General features: G+C 41.0%; 1 long non-coding RNA gene across 2 annotated transcripts in view; it reads left to right on the top strand.

The window, feature by feature from the left end:
* LOC140901156 (uncharacterized) overlaps positions 1–22,614 on the top strand; it is a 29,696-nt gene extending 7,082 nt beyond the window's left edge. The window contains exons 2-4 of one of the 2 annotated variants that reach the window (XR_012155785.1): positions 4,229–4,348; positions 13,421–13,671; positions 13,987–14,043. This is a non-coding gene — a long non-coding RNA (uncharacterized lncRNA). Of the gene's footprint in view, positions 1–4,228; positions 4,349–13,420; positions 13,672–13,986; positions 14,044–20,964 lie in introns of those variants that run through there. The other variant, XR_012155786.1, reaches the window with a different exon arrangement.
* Positions 22,615–23,686: the final 1,072 nt, after the last annotated feature.

Below are 23,686 nucleotides of genomic sequence, written 5' to 3'. Positions count from 1 at the left end.
CTGACCTTCTCTTTTCTTATGGACTTGTAACCACTGGGTCAGCCTTCCTGACCTTAGCAAAATTATGGGCTTCCATTTTGATCTTTACATTACTTTGAAAACAAGCATTGAATGCGGCAGGGAGAAGGGATTTTGAAATGTTAAATTGTTGGGTCTCTTAAAAGACATTTAAGCACTGAACAAATCCAGAACCAAATGCTTAAAAATGCCCTTGGAGAGACAAGATGAGTGAGGACCAACTTCTTCTGGTGGAAGAGACAAACTTTTGAGCTTACACAACTTGTGTCTCTAGAATCCTGGGACCAACACAGCTACAACAACATGGCAGAAATACCCTTGGCTTTGAGTTTTAGATGGGCAAGTGGATTTTTATGTGTCAACTGTTAAGTTTTCTCAGTTGTGTGCATGGACTCCTTTGGTAGATCAGATCAGTTAGGTCTGTCTCTTTCTCCATCTGCTTGTCTCATTTTTTTGTCTTGTTTTAGTGGACTGAGCAACAGAAAGGGATCCAGGAACTCATAGTTCTGCCATTGACTAGCTATGTGGTCCTGAACTCCCTTTGACTTCACAGGGGCTGATCCAAAACTCATTGTATACCTGTATGGCTATAGTAACATTTGTCCCGTTCATGGAGTGTTTTAAGGTCTAGCTAGAAAAACATTTGGACAAAGGAAAATGACAGTAATTGGTTGTTTGGTTAACACTGCTCACAGGGAATTTTCTTTAGCTCTGATATTAAGAACATAAATTGTGATATGTCATGTCATTTGGGACCTCATATTTGACAGAATAAAGAAACTGTGAATGAAAGCTCCCCACTCTGAAAAGGACAGAGGCTTAGTTAGAAGTGTTCAGAGTGCAGTAGTCTGCACTGTTTGAAGGAGTGAATGTTGAGATGAATTCCAAATTCTAGAGGAAAAAATTCACTGATGAACAATTGACCCAGAATGGTGAAGGAGCAGAGATGGAGTTTTTCTATGAAGTCTGATTCATAGTCAGGATTTTATGGTATAAAGAGAGTTTGTTTTTTCCAGCATTATACAACAAAAGTCATTTCCTTAATAAATGTGTAAGAAAGAGCTAGTAACCTTTCAGGATCACCCAGGGAAATCAAATGACTGAGATTAGCAGAAGTACAGGCGCATAAGAATGTGATTGCACAGTATTTACAATGAAAAGGGTTCATGGCTGCAATTAAGTTAAGGCTATTACATGAGTAGTTTTAAGTAGAATGCAAGTGCTCATAAGAGGAGAGTAGAAAGTGTGCAACCGTATTCTTTTAGTCTGCAACAAAATCATTTAACGTGTCTAAGAAAGTGGAGGTTCTTTGTGTCCTTGTTGATTGCAGATTTTTTCTTTTAACAAGAATGATTTTTTTAAAGGTCTGACATTTTCAGATTGACAACTACATAAATCAAAAGAACAAACAGATCCTTGTTTCCACTCCAATGCTTTGTTCTTTATGGTGAAGATTAGCTGTACAGCTAATGTAGAAGAGCTGAGGATTGATATCTATAAAATTGAGTTTAGAATCAATCAGAAAAAAATCTCAACTTTCTGAGACAAATTAATTCTGACATCTTAATTATAAGCTCAGAGGAAAGGTTGGTTCTAGCATTGTGAGCTTTGAAGATTATTATTATTATTGTCATTATTCATTAATGACTGCAAAAGAAACCAGCTCTAAACGGTAATGGTTTTCACAATGGAAAACCCGTGGAACCACATATTACATCTCATTTGTTCCAAAGCAGTCTTAAAAACAGAGGTAGAAGCAATGTTTTGACATATAACAATACATGTTACTTTACAAACATTAGTTTCGTTATTTCTAACAGTCCAGAAAATCTATTTTCTGTTTGTCATGAGCATAATTATTTTTAAACGAAAAAGTACATGGGGCAATTTATCTGGAGAAAGGATGCAAGTCTAAGAATGGAAAATCTCACTCGATAAGCTGCAGAACTACTTCTGGATTGTGGGTCGAACAGATCCGAATTACTAGGGTAAATCCTATGCCTAAAGAAGGTTCATTGCTCAGCCAAACGTGGTGGAATCTACACAGACATCCTACCTCTTAATTTCAAATCTTCCCTCCTCCATTAATTTACCTTTGCAGCTTTTAATGGAAACTCCCCTCAGTCAGTGAGCTGCCATAGGTTTCCAGCTACATTTTTGCCCTACAAGCTGTAGAGGAAAAGCGTGATTACATTTTATGGAAAGTTGTTGTAAACAAGGGATTTAAAAAAAATTAGGAAAAGATGCTTTGACCATGTTCTTTGATGCTACAGCTGACATTTTCAGATAGTCTCTGAATTTGAGAGAACCTCTTAAACCCACTGAAAATTGACTTCTGTGTTGTTTATAAGCTATCCTATGGCAGTGGGTACTGTTATATCTGAGCACTTCAAAATATGAAGGCTGTCTGTGGCAGATGCACAAAGTCAGTCCAGATCTTGAGTCCATGTCTTTCACCCCAGTCGGATCTATACTGATTTGTACCGTCAAACAAATAATTGAAAGGGTAGTTGGAGATATTTGCCTGAAAAGCAATTGAGGTATAATGGAATGATTCAGATTTTTGTTCGGTACAAGTGGACTCTCAGCCATTAGGGCTGCACAGTAAGAGCCTTGAAAATATGCAAAGCTTTCATTTCCTAATTATCCAGTGGTCTGCAGCAAGTAAACATTAATAATTTAAGCACACTTGCCTCTGTTCTTAACTGAAGTATGTCTTTTTTTTTTTTTTTAAACTGCATAAGAACAGCTAGAATCTATGGAGGTCTCCTGAGGGCAGTGCTTGAAGCTCTGTATTAAAAAAACAGGTTTAATTGCGGTTCTAAAACTTTCTTGTAGCGTAGACCACTTCCTAACAGAGCACTGCATTGACGCCTGCCCTCCTACGTGATCATGTTGTGTTCTAGTGGATTGGTATGCTAGCCTAGCACTCATGTACCCACTGAAGTAGGGAAGTATTATCCCCATTCTGTAGATGGGAAAATTGATGTAGAGAGATTAAATGTTAATTTGCTAATGGTCACATAGGAAGCATGCCACTGAGTAAGGAGTTGAACCCAGCCTTCCTGAGTCCAAGTCCAGTGTCCTGTCTGACTTGCCTCCCTGGAGAAAGGTCCCTCATCTACATCACAAATATGAATTACTTCAACACATTTTGACCATATTTTAAGTCACATGGCTTCTACAGCATTTGCCTCTGTGGACAAGCTTAAACATATTATAGAATGGTGTTTTAGCACTCCCAGAAATATGGTTAAACTGTGTTAGAACAATCTTTAAATGTACTACCTCTTTCAGAGATTGCCCTGGTAGAAAATGCACTTTTCTAGAGCTTACAGTGAAATCCAGCATGGTACAATACACCGTTGCCTAGAACGTACTTTATAAGAACCAGCCTCCTTAGTAGCTATGAAAATGGCATCTTTGACTTAGCAAAGCTGGAGCAACTGTGTTTCTACTGTTCTTTTACAGTTAACTCGTGTCACAAATTGGTCCCTTTTTTAAAAGGCTCATTGGGTGCAAATCGCTTGTAAAGTCGAGCAAGGGATTAGAAAATGACTCATTTTGTTGTTGCCTTTCAATATCTCGGCACTATTGCTGAGGTTAGGTGATAGAGCAACATGTGACTAGCTTGTTGAGATACAGTTTAATCTTTCTGAGTGGAACAACCACCCAACTCCTGGGGTTAATTTAGAGCAGCATCATTAATAGGCAAGAGCCTGCACTTTCAGAGAGGTAATTTTGGAAAGTGAATTGGTGCCCTAATTCTTGTACTCCTTTTGCTTTCTGGTGACTTGTTGAGTAGCAAGACAGAACAAACTAAATCTTCCTACAAAGCTTTTTTTCTCTTAAGCAAATTTCTCAACAAGCCTTAAGCTATGATAACATTATCTAGATGTTCCTGCCTTAAGGTGAAGTCAATTCCATCTGTGTTCATTATATAGCTTCTTGTACTAAAATGCAAACTAATTTAAGATGACAGTGCAAGCAGCTTATTTCAATATGAGCTGTAATTATGGCTGGGGAAAGCTTTCTTTAAAAAGTTTTATCATTTATTTTGTGTTCATATTACTTGCTGTGTTGTGTATATCTGGATTTTACTGACAATGTTAGCCTGAAATATCCCACCCTGTTAGCAGGGGTGACTCTGCTGGGAAAGGGTTAAGTGCATTCTCCTGACTCACTAAGGCTCACTTGTAACTTCTTTCAGATATAAAGGAGGAGATACTAGCAAGCTGGAGGGAGAGAAGATCTAGCGTACTTGGGCTGCGCAAGAAGAAAGGAGGGACCCTAGAAACAGCCAAGCCTGCAAGAGAAGACCATGATGAATGTAATGTTAATTTCTTTATTAGTAAAGCCAATCCCCAAGAAGGGGAAGAGTTTGGACTCTGTCCAGTCTTTTGAACATGTTTCAAATCAAGTTAGGAAAGGCATCTACTCAAACTATTTATTGTTTATATTATAGTAGCACCGAAAGACCCCAATTGAGCTCAGGTTCTGGCTGTACCATGTATTGTACAGCCATAGAGGTTCTTGCCCCTAAACACTTTCAGTCTAACTTGCAATCCTTCCTATCTTCCCAAATTTCCTGTTTCTCTAGTTTGCCAATTTTTTTTCCAGATTCTAAAAGCTCCTCATTTTAGACCTACAGCAGTACTTTGGGTAGTGATGCAAAAACTATTGGAGCAAGCTTCTCCTCTGATACTGTTCCAAAACTGAGTTTTTCTTTCCCAGAAAACACGTTACAGAAGAACAGCTTGTTTTGGCTCCTGTGTTTTAACTGCACACACATTTCTACAGAATAATTTTAAAAGAACTATCAAATCCGTTTCCTTCAAAAGTTCCTAATGGGTAAAGATTATTTCTTGCGTATTCTTTGTATTAAGATATGTTATTTTGTTTTAAAGTTGTATAAATATAACTCTTTAAATAACAAATCTTAAAAAAAATAGTCTACCCTTACTGACAAGTGCTAGACAGGTCTAAATATGATAAAAATACTATACTGTTAATCACAGTAGAGGGGACAACTTAACACTTGTACAGTATTACAAAGTAGAATAAGTTAAACAGTACTTATGTTTGTCAAAAGCAAATTCCCTCTCCTAATAAAATGCAATAATTCACTTTTTTCCCTATTCATTAGTTTCACTTAATTTACTGGACTTGTTTCAGTTTATTCGTCCTCTCAGGACAAGAAACTGATCTCTAGAAATAAATAAAATCAATTGGCAAATTATAATTATAGCTCAAATCTTTTCCTCCATTGTCATTCTCCTCTTCCAGTTCCAATTGTACAATCGGAGGGGATTGGACACAGAGTTGCTCAGCTCTGTGCAACTGGTTAAAATCCATCTCTGGTCAGTCGTGGTGGAAAATTGTTTCTCTCTGAAGAGACTGAGTGTGATAGTCTTGTAATTACCTAAAGGACCAAAGCCTGCAAGAGGGGTAGGCAGTAATTATCGGAGTGGGCATCTGGTCTTGGAGAACAGACTTTTCTTTCGGTATTCTGTAAGGAAGTTTAATTCTATACATAAATATGTCTTTTGTAGCTCTGCTCTGTGATCTTAGTCTGCTCCTCTAAATGCTAATTTATTACATTTCTCCAGGCACTTCACTGCTTCTTTAACTGATGTCCAGTTCGGAGTAGTGGAATGATTGGGAAAACACAGTAGCGTGGTGGGAATGGGACAGGCTGGCTCTTTAGGAGAATGGAACAGTGGATTACAGTTATTGGGAGGAAACTGGATATACTATGGGGGTATTTGATCCACCCAAATCCATGTGAATAAAACTGGTAAACTTGTCAGGTTTCATGAAGATTGCTCAGATCCCATTAATGATATAAAACCACTTACTGCTAAACTGCTTAAAAATGCAAACCCTGCTTCTCGAGCATGCTGTAGAGAAATAGGCTGATGCTGGAGAAAGGTTAGAGCAGGGGATTTCAGTAAATGATGATCAGGAACTAAAGTAAACTTAAAAAAATACAAGGAAACTATTGAACTTAACAGACAAAGAAAAATATGATAAACTCTGAGACCACTGAAATTAACATTGTATTAACGAACCCATTCTACATCCAGGCCAAGAGTTACGGCTTGCCTCAGTCTTGTTTCAAGTAATTTAAGTGGTTGCAGGACTGCTTTTAGAGGCAGTATTTGTAATAGGAACATCAGCACTCTTTTTATTTGCTTGCTAGATAAAAGAAGGGCTTCTAAGAGTGTTGAGTGCAACCCCAACCTAACTGTACCATGAAAACAATAATCTCTTTCTGATAGGTTTCAGAGTAGCAGCCGAAGTTAGTCTGTATTCGCAAAAAGAAAAGGAGTACTTGTGGCACCTGAGAAACTAACAAATTTATTTGAGCATAAGCTTTCATGAGCTACAGCTCACTTCATCGGATGCATTGTCTCTTTCTGCTACCTCATAACCTCTATTCATAGCTTTTACTCACAATTTCTCAACTAATAATCACCCACCTGGTAGAGCACAGTATAGTAAAAGTCATATCCCAGCCAAAGTGCAGTTCATGCTCTTATTTTTCAATCCAAGAGAAGGTAAGTACTTTCTCTCTACATATTAATAATTTAATGGGTTATAATAGGGCAAAATTCATCCCTGGCATATGCAGGTCCTACTCCATTAACTTAATGGAAGTTTACCTGCTTTTATTCTAGGGCTGGATTTACCTTTTGGTCCCTAAGTATTTTCAAATTAAGACAAAAAAACTCAAGAGAATGTCAAGAAATATAAACAGTGTCAGATATAGAATTTATAAAAAGCTTTGCCTAAATGTGTAAAGTAGTGAGGGAAAAAATCCCAATTCTCTAGCATTTATTGTGTTTCCTGTATTGGGAAAATCTAACCCTCTGAAGTAGAGCTCCATTTTACAGTGGATAAACTCCAAAACCTCAGAAATATAGATTGTTTGTTTTAATGCAAAACAGTTATGGTTCTTCAGCATCTGTTCTGCTAATATATGAAATGCACAGAATTGATGGATGTTCAGCTTCCACTCCTGAATTAACTCTTACTCCAGAAACCATCATGTTGTATTGTAACCTGATATACATAATAAGGATTTTAAATTCTCCGTTCAAAGTCTGTCAAATATCTGAAAATGCAAAACCATTGGATTTCATTACAGATATCAGAGGGTGCTTTTTGAGCTTGCAGTTGCCTGAACAATGCAGAAGGTTGAGGCAACAGCTGTCAGAGGTAAAGATGGGGCCTGTACCATGAGCCCACATCCAAACAACCCTCAAACTATAGGAACATCTGGATCTGCATGCAAACTTTGCAACATAGGCCCATCACTGCTTTAGAGTACTGAGACCTGCAATATATGAAGCAGTAGAGCTCTCCTGTGCTGTGCACTAGCTTGTCCTACTTGCTATTGCTGACGCAGCCTCTTTGCAGCTGATGGATACAATACAAGAAATACATCCTCACAGCGGCTTGACATATGCAGATAGAAGAAGAGAACTGCATGTGTATTGATGGGAAAAGAGGATAGGAAGAAGTGACATGATGAAAGCCTTATAGATTTCTGAAAGGTATCAGGGTTGAGAAAGGCAAACACCTGTAAGAATGGCCAAAATGGGTCAGACCAATGGTCCAACTAGCCAGTATCCTGTCTTCTGACAGTGGCTGGTGCCAGATGCTTCAGGGGGAATGAACAGAACAGGGCAATTTATCAAGTGATCCTTCCCCTGTCATCAAGTCCCAGCTTCTGGCAGCCAGGTTTAGGGACACCCAGAACAAGGTTGAATCCCTGCCCATCTTGGCTAGTAGGTGTTGATGGACCAACCAGTCCTCCTGTTCAGGATGGTGAAGGCAAGGAGAATGATGAATAATGAGAAGAAATTCCTTAAGGGGAAATTAATAAGCTGAGATTAGGAAAGTTTTCATAAAGAGTTAGAACATGGACTAGTCTCCTGAAGGCAGCCTTGGAAGCGCCTATATCCTGACTGTAAATATTCAGAAGCAGGCTAGAGAAAGTATTCATGAATATTTACATTTACATCTAGATTTGATTTTGACAAATAGGGAGGAACTGGTTGAGAATTTAAAAGTGAAAGGCAGCTTGGGTGAAAGTTATCATGAAAGTATAGAGTTCATGATTCTAAGGAATGGTAGGAGGGAGAACAGCAAAATAAAGACAATGGATTTCAAGAAGGCTGACTTTAGCAAACTCAGGAAATTGGTACATAAGATTCCATGGGAATCAAGTCTAAGTGGAAAAACAACAGAAAACAGGTGACAGTTTTTCAAAGCGACATTATTAAGGGCACAAGAAGAAACTATTCCACTGCGTAGGAAAGATAGGAAGTATGGCAAGAGACCAGCCTGGCTTAATTTACCAGATCTTCAATTATATGAAATTCAAAGAAGAGTCCTACAAAAAGTGGAAACTAGGTCCAATTACAAAAGATGAATATAAACAAATAACACAAGTTTGTAGGGACAAAATTTGAAAGGCCAAGGCACAAAACTAGCTAGAGACATAAAGGGTAACAAGAAAACATTGTACAAATACATTAGAAGCAAGAGGAAGACCAAGGATAGGGTAGGCCCATTACTCAATGAGAGGGCGAAAATAACAGAAAATGCGGAAATGGCAGAGGTCCTTAATGACTTCTTTGTTTCAGTTTTCACCAAGAAGGTTGGTGGTGATTGGACATCTAACGTAGTGAATGCCACTGAAAATGAGGTAGGACCATAAGAGGCTACAATAGGGAAAGAACAAGTTACAAATTACTTGGACAAATCAGATGTCTTCAAGTCACCAGGGCCTGATGAAATACATCCCAGAATACTCAAGGAGCTGATTGCGGAGATATCTGAGCCATAAGAGATTATCTTTGAGAAGTCATGGAGAGATTCCAGAAGACTGGAAAAGGACAAATATAGTGCTCATCTATAAAAAGGGAAATAAGGACAACCTAGGGAATTACAGACCAGTCATAGAATATCAGGGTTGGAAGGGACCCCTGAAGGCCATCTAGTCCAACCCCCTGCTCGAAGCAGGACCAATTCCCAGTCAAATCATCCCAGCCAGGGCTTTGTCAAGCCTGACCTTAAAAACCTCTAAGGAAGGAGATTCTACCACCTCCCTAGGTAACGCATTCCAGCGTTTCACCACCCTCTTAGTGAAAATTTTTTTCCTAATATCCAATCTAAACCTCCCCCACTGCAACTTGAGACCATTACTCCTCGTTCTGTCATCTGCTACCATTGAAAACAGTCTAGAGCCATCCTCTTTGGAACCCCCTTTCAGGTAGTTGAAAGCAGCTATCAAATCCCCCCTCATTCTTCTCTTCTGCAGGCTAAACAATCCCAGCTCCCTCAGCCTCTCCTCATAACTCATGTGTTCCAGACCCCTAATCATTTTTGTTGCCCTTCGCTGGACTCTCTCCAATTTATCCACATCCTTCTTGTAGTGTGGGGCCCAAAACTGGACATAGTACTCCAGATGAGGCCTCACCAATGTCGAATAGAGGGGAACGATCACGTCCCTCGATCTGCTCGCTATGCCCCTACTTATACATCCCAAAATGCCATTGGCCTTCTTGGCAACAAGGGCACGCTGCTGACTCATATCCAGCTTCTCGTCCACTGTCACCCCTAGGTCCTTTTCCGCAGAACTGCTGCCTAGCCATTCGATCCCTAGTCTGTAGCAGTGCATTGGATTCTTCCGTCCTAAGTGCAGGACCCTGCACTTATCCTTATTGAACCTCATCAGATTTCTTTTGGCCCAATCCTCCAATTTGTCTAGGTCCTTCTGTATCCTATCCCTGCCCTCCAGCGTATCTACCACTCCTCCCAGTTTAGTATCATCCGCAAATTTGCTGAGTGCAATCCACACCATCCTCCAGATCATTTATGAAGATATTGAACAAAACCGGCCCCAGGACCGACCCTTGGGGCACTCCACTTGATACCGGCTGCCAACTAGACATGGAGCCATTGATCACTACCCGTTGAGCCCGACAATCTAGCCAGCTTTCTACCCACCTTATAGTGCATTCATCCAGCCCATACTTCCTTAACTTGCTGACAAGAATACTGTGGGAGACCGTATCAAAAGCTTTGCTAAAGTCAAGAAACAATACATCCACTGCTTTCCCTTCATCCACAGAACCAGTAATCTCCTCATAAAAGGCGATTAGATTAGTCAGGCATGACCTTCCCTTGGTGAATCCATGCTGGCTGTTCCTGATCACTTTCCTCTCATGCAAGTGCATCAGGATTGATTCTTTGAGGACCTGCTCCATGATTTTTCCAGGGACTGAGGTGAGGCTGACTGGCCTGTAGTTCCCAGGATCCTCTTTCTTCCCTTTTTTAAAGATTGGCACTACATTAGCTTTTTTCATCTTAACTTCTGGACCTGGAAAGATAATGGAGCAAATAATTAAGCAATCAGTTTGCAAACATCTAGAAGATAATAAGGTGATAAGTAAGTCAGCATGGATTTGTCAAAACAAATAGCGTCAAACCAACCTGATAGCTTTCTTTGACAGGGTAACAAGCCTTGTGGATAGGGGGGAAGCGGTAGACATGGTATATCTTGATTTTAGTAAACCTTTTGATACTGTCCCACATGACCTTCTCATAAATAAACTAGGGAAATCCAACCTAGATGGAGCTACTATAAGGTAGGTGCAAAACTGGTTGGAAAACCATTCCCTGAGAGTAATCATCAGTGGTTCAGAGTCATGCTGGAAGTGCATAATGAGTGGGGTCCCGCAGGGATCTGTTCTGGGTCCAGTTCTATTCAATATCTTCATCAATGATTTAGATAATGGCATAGAGAGTAAACATTAAAAAGTTATAAATTTTGTGGATGATACCAAGCTGGGAGGGGTTGCAAGTGCTTTGGAGGATAGGATTAAAATTCAAAATGATCTGGACAAACTGGAGAAATGGTCTGAAGTAAATAGGATGAAATTCAATACAGACAAATGCAAAGTACTCCATTTAGGAAGGAACAATCAGTTGCACACGTACAAAATGGGAAATGACTGCCTAGGAAGGAGTACTGCAAAAAGGGATCGGGGGATCATAGTGAACCACAAGCTAAATATGAATCAACAGTGTAACGCTGTTGCAAAAAAAAGTGAACATCCTTCTGGGATGTATTAACAGGAGTGTTGTAAGCAAGACACAAAAAGTAATTCTTCTGCTCTGCTCCGCGCTGATTAGGCCTCAACTGGAGTATTGTGTCCAGTTCTGGCCACCACATTTCAGGAAAGATGTGGACAAATTGGAGAAAGTCCAGAGAAGAGCAGCAAAAATGATTAAAGGTCTAGAAAACATGACCTATGAGGGAAGATTGAAAATATTGGGTTTTAGTCTGCAAAAGAGAAGACTGAGAGGGGACATACTTTTTCAAATATGTAAAAGGTTGTTATAAGGAGGAGGAAGAAAAATTGTTTTTCTTAACCTCTGAGCACAGGACAAGAAGCAATGGGCTTAAATTGCAGCCAGGGCGGTTTAGTTTGGACTTTAGGAAAATCCTCCTGTCAGGGTGGTTAAGCACTGGAATAAATTGCGTAGGGTGGTTGTGGGATCTCCATCACTGGAGATTTTTAAGAGCAGGTTAGATAAACACCTGTCAGGGATGGTCTAGATAATTAGTCCAGCCATGAGTGCAGGGGAGCGGACTAGGTAACCTCTCAATGTCCCTTCTGGTTCTATGATTCTATGATTTAGTATGATCCTCTGCATAGAGAGTGCAGCAGAGCCTGTGAGGGAACAGATGACTTACAAGGTTGTTTTCAACTATAAAACTTAAAGTTCTCTAAAAACACATTTTCATTTTGCCTTGGGTGAACTAGGGAGGAAAATCACATTATTGGCCAATTCTAATTATGACACCTCTGCAAAGCACTCAGACACCATGCTGAGGGGGTTAACATAAAGCCCTAGATACAGTAGGCGGAAAGAAAAGATCATTCTGTGATAGCTCTGTACATTTACTAAATAGATTGTCCTTTTGCTTGCATTTGAAATGGTCAGACAACACCCATATGGTGCCAATTGCTGCACCTTACTAGTGTTTTGTTTTTCAAATAATTAAGAGTGTATGCAGGGAATTGTCTGTGCACCTGTGTTTTCACCAAAGACTAAGGGGCTTGACAACTGAAATGTATTGCTCAGGAACTGTACAATGTAAGGGACTTCTGTGCGCAACATGCTTAAGGGTAATTGAGGAGATTTAAGGGTCTGAATCTCTCCATTGTCTTGTATCTTGTGCAGTCATTGATGCCACCGCAACAGAGTATAAGATGCCACCCCATCAGTATGCATTGGGCATTCTGAAGGGTTTCTGTGTCACACTGCTATATCATGGGGTTCTGTATTTGAATCATAAAGTAAGGTTCACCCCTTTGCTGTGAGGTAGTACAAGGCCTGTGCACCTCGTAAGCCATGTTTTCAACACTTAAGTGAGACTTAAGTAGTGCAAGGCTTGTATTATTCTCTGCATGGGGTTGAATTTTGCCCTCAGTGACTCCTTGTTAGATCAATTCACAAGTAAGAACATTTTTTTTGTTCTAAATGCCAGCATCCCCAATTCACTCCAGAATCTGGAAATCAAACTGCTTAGTTTTCTTTTTTCTGGTTTGTGCGTAATCCCCAGAAGCAAACGTTCTGCAACTGGAACTTAGCTAACACTTAGGTGGATGATGGGTGAGTAAGAACAGAATGCAGCCTCCTCTCTCATCCCTATACAGGCTTTGCAAGGCTAAACAGGGAAAAGAGTAGTAAAACCTTATTCTGGCCAGTGAAGTCAGTAGATATGACCTGGACTGTACAGAGGGAATAAGTCTGCCAAGAAAGAAGACTGCACTTTTAGTCAGCCCTCATTTTAGCCACACCTTCACTTAAAGCAAGGAACACAGAGTTGTATCCCACGTGCCCAGCTTTCTGTGATTGCAGAAAGTGGGGTTCTGGTCTGGCATTGCTCCTTCCTGTTTCTTATATTGGAAGCCTGCGGGTTGCATTGGTATCTGTCAGAAGCAAATCTAAAGATCAGCAGTTGATGAGTGAACCGCTTTTTGTTGGGCTTTCAGGAACTCTTAAGCTGCTTACCACCATTATGGCCACCTTGGCTTCAGGAGTTTATTGGCTGAATGGGCCTTTATCTTTCCTTGTATCTATCAGCTTCCAAAAGTATCTGATTATTTCGTCACGTTTCAGACATTTAATGTCTGCCCCAGAATGAATGGCTGAGGGGTATTTGTTTGGGTTTCTCCTTCATTCATTTTGACAAGTAATCTTAGTTCATCTTTTTAACTGTGGTGGAGTGAGAACTACAGCAATCAGTAACTGCCTTTCTAGCAGGCATATGTCAATCAGTTGCAATTACATTTTTAAAAAATCTTTGATTCTTCAGGGTGAGCATTACAGGAATCGGCAAACAGGATCAGAAGTGCTTACAAACATATTGACTGAGCTATTCACAGCAACAGCAGCTGATGAAAAGGATTTTTCCTGTATCTGAGCATACCCTATTTGTTTTTAAATATTTGCAAAGACTGAAGATAGCCAAACACCAGCTGTCTATTGAAAACCTACACAACCCATCAGTTGTCCTGGCTATGTACCTATAACAGGTACCATTCAGGACCACCCATCTCAAAAAAGGTAATCAGCTTTTTTTTTAATGTATCCAATAATACTTTGCCTCTCTGCAGCTCTTGTGCTCTTCTGTGAGGCAGAATTGATGCTATTCTTGCTTATATTCGGTGTCTATATGCCATTGTGATGTGTGTAATAAAAACTCAGATTTACTCAGCAGCTTTTCTGAATACGAGATCTGGGTTGATGCTAATATACAGCCTGCTGGGTTTGATGCCTTTTCCATTCCCATGTGATGATTCTAGACACCGCAGCTTAGTCAGTCCAAGTTGACACAGATCTTTACTAATACTTACGTTTATTTTCTCAACTTTCTTACAGCTTGATTAAAATCCCCTGGTAAGATCTTCTTGTGTGGCAGCACATCTTATAATGTAAGCTAATTTATGTTGCACTTAAAAGTTTGCCTTCAAATACCTGTATCCTGGGGTCACACAATGTTCAAACAGACCATCCCAGAAAATTATGGCCACAGAATAGCAAGTGTGTAGCTTTGAACCATTCTCTTCCACCAGTGATTCATTTAGGATTCCTTAGGGGCACTCCATTCACTGAATAATTTGTTACCTACATTTGAGACATAAAGCCTCAAAGTGGAAAAACTGAGCCTGCATTTCTTCTGCCATTTCCAAGTCTCTAACGTCCTGGTCTCTAGACTGTTGTTGTTGTTATCAGTTAGCATCATAGGCCAGGTCTACACTACAAACTTACATGAGTATAACTGCATCACTCAGGGGTGTGAAAAATCCGTTATACTGACCTAACGCTGCCCCATGTAGAAAGTACTACAGGAAAATGACAGGGCTTCTCCTGTCGGCGTAGCTGCTGCCTCTTTTGTGGAGGTGGATTAACTGCGCCGATGGGGGAGAGTCTCCTGTTGGCGTAGGAGCATCTTCACTGAAGTGCTACAGTTGCATGGGTGCAGCTCTGCCACTGCACCACTTTAAGTGTAGACCTGCCCATAGTGTTTCTCCACATCACCAGTTCTTCTAGCACTTTAATAATGTTGCAGGTGGCCCATTGGCCCCTGTAGATCATGCAGGGAACATGTCATAAATCTACATATATAGCCCTGCGCTGGTGTAACCTCTTAATTTTATGCTTAGTGTTTGTTGTTGTTCTTCTAATTGGATTCCATTCCCCACAAGTATCCAGAATTAATGCCCACATTTCACACAATCCATTGAAACATACAACTTTAATGTTTTTCAGCTGTTTTCTTTTCTGGAGGTCCAGTCTTCCTTCTTACCTAAACTGGAAACATATTAGTCTGGCTGTCTTTGAGGTTAAAGCTACATTTTTTCCCTGCATGGCTTGTGCAGAGACAAGGGAGTGGAAATGCAGCAGACTGAAACTTGCGGAGTTTCCTCATAATTTCCTCCAGTGAGATTTGTCCTCCAGTAGAAGAAGCCAGAGGATTTACTCTCTAAACCCACTGTGGATCCCGATAGATCCACTTGGTGGGAAGGGAGACAAATGGCAAGGAGGAGTCACCAGAGTCAGGGATTGTTGGTGCGAGGACCCTGGGCCTAAGCAATGTTCTTTGTCTCGTTATGACTTCTTGAACGAAGTCGCATGGCCAGGGACTCGCCCGTTATTGCCACTCTCTTCCCCCACCTCCCCTTTTCACAGTAGCGTGGGGCATAGTGGTGGAATCTATTCCTTTAAATCCTTTTAGAAACGCATGTAATTTGAGCCTGATCCTGCCCGGTGCGCCATACCTCACAAGTCAGTGGGGAGCTGAGGATGTCAGCACCTTGCAGGATTGGGCCCTTTAAGGGGAAATTTGAGGCTAAGTAATCTGCATGGAACTATCTGAGGATCCTATACTGTGCCAACTGGAGCTGAGGGGAGCTTTGCCATGACTTTAGGAGCAGGATAGACCCTCTCTGTGCACTTATTGACATGTGCTACTAGGCCATGCTATGTCATGCCACGTTAACTTTTGTCAGAAACCGACCAGGGCTTCTCTTTAGAAGTGTTTTACATCAGGAAAATAATTTTGCACTTGTCCTAATGTAACACCCGAATTCCCTCTTCCTTCTCTCTGAAATAGCCTGTCTCTAATTATTATTAGAAATTGATTCGTATGATACACTTTTAATGTTTGGATTGCCTTTGAACATCAGTTGTGCAATAAACAAATTTTGTTTCCCCACCTACCAAAGCATTCCATTGATATGAAACTGTTTCTTCCTTTAGTTAGGAACCAGTACAGGCTTGAGGTCTTGTTTTTGTGAGATTTGTATATGTGCTGAATGCTGATAGCTTAAGAAAGTTTGCAGCAGCCAGTGTGTAATGCACATTGAACTGGATATATTTCTCCACTTTGATGGAGCTTTAGCTCTCTGAGATTTCAAACATTAGCACTCAGTAAATACATTGGCATTGGCACCCTGACAGCAGGATTGTCTGGCTATGTAGACTCCCTCCTCAGGCCCTATGCTACCAGCACTCCCAGCTACCTTCGAGACACCACTGACTTCCTCAGGAAACTACAATCCATCGGTGATCTTCCTGATGACACCATCCCGGCCACTATGGATGTAGAAGCCCTCTACATCAACATTCCACACAAAGATGGACTACAAGCCGTCAAGAACACTATCCCCGATAATGTCACGGCTAACCTGGTGGCTGAACTTTGTGACTTTGTCCTTACCCATAACTATTTCACATTTGGGGACAACGTATACCTTCAAATCAGCGGCACTGCTATGGGTACCCGCATGGCCCCACAGTATGCCAACATTTTTATGGCTGACTTAGAACAACGCTTCCTCAGCTCTCGTCCCCTAACGCTCCTACTCTACTTGCATTATATTGATGACATCTTCATCATCTGGACCCATGGAAAAGAAGCCCTTGAGGAATTCCACCATGATTTCAACAATTTCCATCCCACCATCAACCTCAGCCTGGTCCAGTCCACACAAGAGATCCACTTCCTGGACACTACAGTGCTAATAAACGATGGTCACATAAACACCACTCTATACCGGAAACCTACTGACCGCTATTCCTACCTACATGCCTCCAGCTTTCACCCTGACCACAGCACACGATCCATCGTCCACAGCCAAGCTCTGCAATACAACTGCATTTGCTCCAAGCCCTCAGACAGAGACAAATACCTACAAGATCTCTATCAAGCATTCTTACAACTACAATACCCACCTGCGGAAGTGAAGAAACAGATTGATAGAGCCAGAAGAGTTCCCAGAAGTCACTTACTACAGGACAGGCCTAACAAAGAAAATAACAGAACACCACTAGCTGTCACCTTCAGCCCCCAACTAAAACCCCTCCAACGCATTATTAAGGATCTACAACCTATCCTGAAGGATGACCCAACACTTTCACAAATCTTGGGAGACAGGCCAGTCCTTGCCTACAGACAGCCCCCCAACCTGAAGCAAATACTCACCAGCAACCACATACCACACAACAGAACCACTAACCCAGGAACCCATCATTGCAACAAAGCCCGTTGCCAACTGTACCCACATATCTATTCAGGGGAATAATAACAGGGCCTAATAACATCAGCCACACTATCAGAGGCTCGTTCACCTGCACATCCACCAATGTGATATCTACCATGTCAGCAATGCCCCTCTGCCATGTACATTGGTCAAACTGGACAGTCTCTACGTAAAAGAATAAATGGACACAAATCAGATGTCAAGAATTATAACATTCAAAATCCAGTCAGAGAACACTTCAATCTCTCTGGTCACGCGATTACAGACATGAAAGTTGCAATATTACAACAGGAAAACTTCAAACCAGACTCCAGCGAGAGACTGTTGAATTGGAATTCATTTGCAAATTGGATACAATTAACTTAGGCTTAAATAGAGACTGGGAGTGGCTAAGTCATTATGCAAGGTAGCCTATTTCCCCTTGTTTTTTCCTACCACCCCCCCCCCCCGACGTTCTTGTTAAACCCTGGATTTGTGCTGGAAATGGCCCACCTTGATTATCATACACATTGTAAGGAGAGTGATCACTTTAGATAAGCTGTTACCAACAGGAGAGTGGGTTTGTGTGTGGGGAAAAAAAAAACAAAAAACCTGGATTTGTGCTGGAAATGGCTACATGCATGAATGCACCCGATGAAGTGAGCTGTAGCTCACGAAAGCTTATGCTCAAATAAATTGGTTAGTCTCTAAGGTGCCACAAGTACTCCTTTTCTTTTTGCTATTACCAACAGGAGAGTGGGTTTGTGGGAGTGGGGTGGGGAGAAAACCTGGATTTGTGCTGGAAATGGCCCAACTTGATTATCATACGCATTGTAAGGAGAGTGATCACTTTAGATAAGCTATTACCAGCAGGAGAGTGGAGTGGGAGGAGAGAAAACCTTTTGTAGTGGTAAACACCCATTTTTTCATGGTTTGTGTGTATAAAAAGATCTTCTGTACTTTCCACAGTATGCATCCGATGAAGTGAGCTGTAGCTCACGAAAGCTCATGCTCAAATAAATTGGTTAGTCTCTAAGGTGCCACAAGTACTCCTTTTCTTTTTGCGAATACAGACTAACAGGGCTGTTACTGTGAAACCTAAATACATAGTGCTTCACACCGCAGTACATTAGGTAAGATCATTGTAAAGAACACATTCCTACTGCTTATCTGTAGGAGAGCTCAAATACTTAACATGTTTGCAAGCTGAAATAAGTAAATCAGAAGAGGAGGAGGAGGAGGAATGAAAGGTGAACATACTCACTGTCAGCATGGCATAAATTAGAATTAAAGTTGACAACCAGGTCTCTGAATAGACTTCAAAGTTTTCATTACAGTAGTATAGCTTTCCTGAATTCAGCTCCTGTAGTATGCATGAAGTATAAGATACAGGGGCACTAAAGAGACAGGTTTGTTGAGAGCATGAGTCTTGAATAAAGGCTGTTGGTGCTGAAATGTTGACATGTCCTTATGGGTACCTATGCGTAGAACAAAGTTTTCTTAATTCAACAATCTGAAATCACTGAATTCTTTCTGAATATTCTTTTTTTCTATGTTAAGGATTTATTCAACAAATGTCTGTGGCATTTTTACAGATTCATCATAGGTATTACAGAAATGGACACAGATTAGATTAATATGTCCAGAATTTATCTAAATCATACCCTTATTTTTTTAAATGTTAGGCTCTTTGGTCTGTTTATATATATATATATATATATATATATATTTCCTCTTTCAACTGGGACAAAGGAATTAGACCACTCAGGTTTACTTGGTCCTTATCATAAAAATGAGAAAGCAAGACAAAAAGATAGAAGTCAAAAGTGAGACAACTAAAATCTGCATGGATTAAAATTAGTATGGGAATTACTTTATCACATAAACCAGCTCTTGTGGTATTTGTTTTTGTTTGTTTGTTAAATCCCTGGAGTCACATGAATTCACCAGAATCTCCGCTTCAAGTGTTTTTGGTTTGTTTGTTTTTTGGTTTTTTATTAGTAAATTCCAGGCTTCATGGTTGTATAGATCAGCTTGAAAATGTGAATCCTGAAGTTTCAAAACCCAGCAGGCAAATAAACTCCAAATGTACTTTTATATCCAAAAACTTTTTAAGTCAACCCCTGATTTTCTGAGGGGCCTGACGTGTGTGTGTGTGTGTGTGTGTATATATAAACATTTGGGGCTGGCAGTTCTGCAATCACAGATGGTTTGCACACCTCCAAACAAAATAAGAAAGCAAGATGTTAAGGAAAAAGTCCTCCAGTATAGATATCAGGTGAAACTGAATGCTCACAACTGCAAGATAATGCTGCTCATGCAACTTTTAAGACTCTATTCTTTCCCCTCTGCAAGCAGCTCTTCTGAGTGCAACTAACTTTTTTTGGTAGATTCACTGGTTTTGGTAACAGTTACCGTATGAACTGGGCATATGGGCCTGTAGCGGTGTAGAGGTTTGTACACCTCTGGAAACTACCAGAAAGGTATTATGTATACATTTGTTATAAGCACATTTCATAGCAATTTCTGAAAGATTAGTCATTTTCTAAATCTGCACAAATATTAACCATGGAAAAGGAGTTCAGAGTTCAAAGCTGTTTTGCTAATAGTCTCTGTTGTACAAACTGATGTGAACATCAGGACATATAGTTCATGAGTGGGTCAGTGAAACAAAACATTGTTTTATAATACAGTGCATGGACCCTTTGGAATCTATAGCTACCTGTTTTTCCTGTTTCATTGTATACAAAGGAATGTAAGTGTTTGAGGAATGTAAGGTCACACCCCTTTATGTTTGCAAACAATGGTATTACTACACCCTCATGGTACCAAAAGTTGAATTACAATGTGTACACTTAAACACAATAATTTTTAAAGATACTTAAGATTCGTATATCTCAGTTGAATGGGGACTTCCATGTAGTCAGCTTAAATGCAAAGCAATACTTTCAAGAAAGGAAACAAATACTCTTAAAATGTTTCAGATAGTGAGAAATATTGCAGTGAAAATATAGTTTCTAATGAAGAAAAAAAATAAATTAAGAGGGGTGAGTCATACCAGTTTGAAATCATGTGACCCAGCAGACTTTCAAATCCATAGATGATAAAACCTATTTTGAATTACCCTTGCAAACTGTAGTTGTTACTAATGTTGTTATTAAACAATTGCTCTAATGCACCCAAACTTTTACTCTAAGAACTTGCAATCTTTTAAAGTCCTGGTCCTGCAAATGTTTGTGTATGTGCTTAACTTTAAGCGTGTGATTAGTCACAGTGAAGTTAGCATATCCATAAGTGCCCCATAAAATTGAGGCCTGAATGGTACAGAGAGAAGATAAATATTACAGATTTATAAAGGAGACTGACTTCTCGTGAGCGGCATTTATATATTTATAAATTCATCTAAACAAGCTGATTGACCTGTTAAAATGCCAGGCACTAAAGAAATTCTACTTTTGGGTAAGGATGCAAGAATATTTAGAGTAGTTATATGTATTCAAGTTGGCCTGATGAAATTAATCCTCAGGGTACTTGGGGAACTAGCAGAAGCAATCTTGGAACCGTTAGCGATTCTCTTTGAGAACTTCTGAAGGATGGGTGGGACCCCAGGGGACTGGAGAAGGACAAACATAATATCTGTCTTTAAAAAGGGGACAGAGGACCTGGGGAATTATAGACCAGCCAGCCCAATTTCGATACCTGGAAAGATGCTGGAACAAATTGTTAAACAATCACTTGGTAAGTGCCTAACGGATAATAGGGTTATAAGTAATAGCCAACAGGAACTTGTTAAGAACTAATCATGCCATATTAATCTAATTTCCTTCTTTGACAGGGTTGCTGACCTAGTGGATAGGAGGCTGGTGGCACCTTAAAGACTAACGGATTTATTTGGGCATAAGATTTCATGGGTAAAAAACCCACTTCTTCGGATGCATGGAGTGAAAATTACAGATGCAGGCATAAATATACTGACACATGAAGAGACGGGAGTTACCTTACAAGTAGAGAACCAGTGCTGATGGGGCCAATTCAATCAGGGTGGATGTGGTCCACTCCCAATAATTGATGAAGAGGTGTCAATACCAAAAGAGGGGAAATTGCTTTTGTAGTGAGCCAGCCACTCCCAGTCCCTATTCAAGCCCAAATTAAGGGTGTTAAATTTGCGAATGAATTGTAGCTCTGCAGTTTCTCTTTGAAGTCTGTTTTTGAAGTTTTTTTGTTGAAGAGTGGTTACTTTTAAATCTGTTATAGAATGTCCAGGGAGATTGAAGTGTTCTACCGGACTCCTCGTTTTTGTGGATACGGACTAACATGGCTAGTGCTCTGATAGTGAATGGGGTGAAGCAGAAAATGATATACCTTGATTTTAGTAAAGCTTTTCACACACACTCATGACATTCTCATTAGCAAACTTGGGAGATGTGGTCTAAATTAAATTATTATAAAATGAATGCACAGTTTGAATATGGTTTTTCAAAGAGTAGTTAATGGTTTACTGTCTAACTGGATGTGTGTGTGTGTATCTATTGGGGTCCTCCAGGGGCCTGTCCTGGGTCTAGTACTAGTCAATATGTTCAATAATGCCTTGGATAACAGAGTGGAGCGTGTGCTTGTAAAATTTGTGGATGACACCAAACTGGGAGGGGATGCAAGTACTTTGGAGGACAGGATTAGAATTCAAAAGAACTTTGACAAATGAGAGGATTGGTTTGAAATCACCAAGATTAAATTCAGTAAAGATAAATGCATTTGATTTTAATTCCTCAGTATAGTAATTTGCACAATTACAAACTGGGGAATAACTGACTAGGTAGTAGTACTGCTGAATAGGCTCTGGGGGTGAGTGGATCGCAAATTGAGTATGAACCAACAGTGTGATGCACTTGTGAAAAGGGCGAATATTATTCAGGAGTGTGGTATGTAATTCACAGGTGCTAATTATCCTGTTTTACTTGGCACTGGTGAGGCTACAGCTGGAGTACTGTATCAGATTGTGGGCACAAGACTTTAGGAAAGATGGCTAAGTTGGAGAGGATCCAGAGGAAAGCAACAAAAATTATAAAAGGTTTAGAAAACCTGACCTATGAGGAAAGGTTTTTTTAAAAAGGGCATGTTTAGTCTTAAGGTAGACCTGATAAGTCTTTTCTTAAGTCATCAACTATGTTACAAAGAAGACTGTGATAAATTGTTCTCTATGTGAACTGAAGATAGAACACAACTAATGGACTTAATTTGCAGCAAGGGAGATTTAGGTTACATATTAGGAAAAATTCTCTAACTATAAGGGTTAACTAAATTCTGAAATAGTCTTCCATGGGAGGTGGTGGAATCCCAATCAGTGAAGGCTTTTTAGAACAGGTTGGACAAACACCTGTCAGGGCTGATCTACATGGTCCTGCCTCAGTGCAGGTGGCTGAATGAGGTTACCTCCATAGGTCCCTTCCAGCTCTACATTTCTAACATTGGTATGTTAGCCAGGAGCATGATGGATATACTAATTTGTACATAAATTCATATACACTTCCAAATAAAATAAATGTAAAAACCCATTATATGTGGCTATATTTCTCTTTTCTGAGCTGGATTAAGAGAGTGTCTTTGACTTTGGTGGCAGCAGCAACCTGTATTTCAGACACTGATTTGTCGTCCTCCTAAGGTGAGAAAGGAGAGGGTAGCCACAGGTGCCATTTGAGGACGTTGGGCACTGTGGGATGGACAGATCCTGGGATGGTGGGCAGAAAGACAGGTGTGACAGACATGGGTGGGGGGTGCCGAATGGAGGGCCATGGGTGGACACAGCAAGAGGGACAGACAGATGAGGGGGTGGATGGACAGATGGGGGGAAGCCAGATGGATGGGTGCTGGGGGGGGGCATGCAGGTGGATAGATAGCAGCAGGGGCTGACAGAGAGGCTGGGGTAGATGGACAGACATAGGAGAAGGAACAGATGAATGCTGGGAAAGTAGGCAGATGGATAGAGAGACAGCAGGCCAGACTGATGTGGGGATGGGGAAGGGAGGAGAGGAGGGACAGCATGGTGGATGAGAAGGGGGCAGACAGAGGGATCACGGACACCAGGACAGACAGACGTGGGGCTGGGACAGGTGGGGGGCAGACAGACAGCAGGACCGACAGACATGGGACTGGGGGGGGGGGGGTTGGGAAGCAGACAGACATGGGAAGGGACAGGCCAGACGGATGCAGTGTGTGTGGGGGGGGACAGCACAGTGGATGAGAAGGGGGAAGACAGAGGGATTGCGGACAGCAGGCTGGACAGACATGGGGCTGGGTGGGGTGGCTGGCAGACAGATGGATGCGGGGGGGGGGGAAGAATAGCAGGGTGGATAGCAGGGGCAGGCGGGGGGATTGCAGATAGCAGGCTGGAGCGACGCAGGGGTGGGGGGCGATGCAGAGCTGGGGGGGTGCAGGGCAGGCAGCAGGGGGGACAGACAGGGGGCTGGGCTGGGTGGGGTGGGGGCCAGACAGATGGATGCAGGGGGGGGAAGAATAGCAGGGTGGGGGTCGATGCAGAGCTGGGTGGTTGCAGGGCAGGC

This window comes from Lepidochelys kempii, chromosome 21 (assembly GCF_965140265.1).
Source record: "Lepidochelys kempii isolate rLepKem1 chromosome 21, rLepKem1.hap2, whole genome shotgun sequence".
NCBI lineage: Eukaryota > Metazoa > Chordata > Testudines > Cheloniidae > Lepidochelys > Lepidochelys kempii.
The sequence above is the reverse complement of the archived record's forward strand: the minus strand, read 5'-3'. Positions and strand labels throughout refer to the sequence as shown.